Below are 660 nucleotides of genomic sequence, written 5' to 3'. Positions count from 1 at the left end.
TCCGGCTCCTGCTCCGGCTCCGGCTCCGGCTCGCTCGTGCTGTCCGCATTGCGCGGGTCACTGCGGGGCAGCGTGGCGGGCGGCCTCTCCATCGTCCTGGGGAGAGAGCAGGCGGGTGGGTGGGGGCTGCGGGGAGGGGACACGCGCCCCCCCCGGCCCGGATCCAGCCCTGCGCGCCCGCGCCCCTGCACTGCACCCCGGGGAGCCCGGACGACCCTCGTGTCGGGTCGTGTCGGGTCGTGTCATGCTCTGTCGTCTCACCTCACGCACCGTTTTGCTGTGCTCTGCTCTAGCGCGGCGGAACAAGACATGCTATGATATATGATATAGCAGAGCACAGCAATACCGGATGTTATGGTCTCGCATGTCGCACATCATGTCATGCTCTGTCCTGTTCTATCATCACCAGGCATGACGTGACCTAGCAGGATACATGTCGTCATGTTCTGTCATATCATATGTTATGCCATGTCCTGTTGCGTCGTCGCATGACAACATAGGATAGGATAGGACGTGTGGTGTGGTGTAGGAATAACAGGTTCTGCTCTGCTATGCCCTGCTGTATCAGCGCATGGCAGGGTGGGATAGGGTAGGATATACAGCATGGCATGGCATAACGTAGTCTAAGATGGACCATAACGTCACACCGCGCACTGGGTT

At 60.0% G+C, this 660-nt stretch overlaps 1 long non-coding RNA gene across 1 annotated transcript in view; it reads right to left on the bottom strand.

The window, feature by feature from the left end:
• Positions 1 to 6: 6 nt before the first annotated feature.
• LOC109286681 overlaps positions 7 to 660 on the bottom strand; it is a 37,139-nt gene continuing 36,485 nt past the window's right edge. The window contains exon 3 of the long non-coding RNA XR_002094648.1: positions 7 to 96. This is a non-coding gene — a long non-coding RNA (uncharacterized LOC109286681). The remainder of the gene's footprint in view (positions 97 to 660) is intronic.

Source organism: Gavialis gangeticus, unplaced genomic scaffold (assembly GCF_001723915.1).
Source record: "Gavialis gangeticus isolate Ggan-Ray unplaced genomic scaffold, GavGan_comp1, whole genome shotgun sequence".
Lineage (NCBI taxonomy): Eukaryota > Metazoa > Chordata > Crocodylia > Gavialidae > Gavialis > Gavialis gangeticus.
Note: the sequence above shows the minus strand (reverse complement) of the source record. Positions and strands in the feature narration are given on the sequence as shown.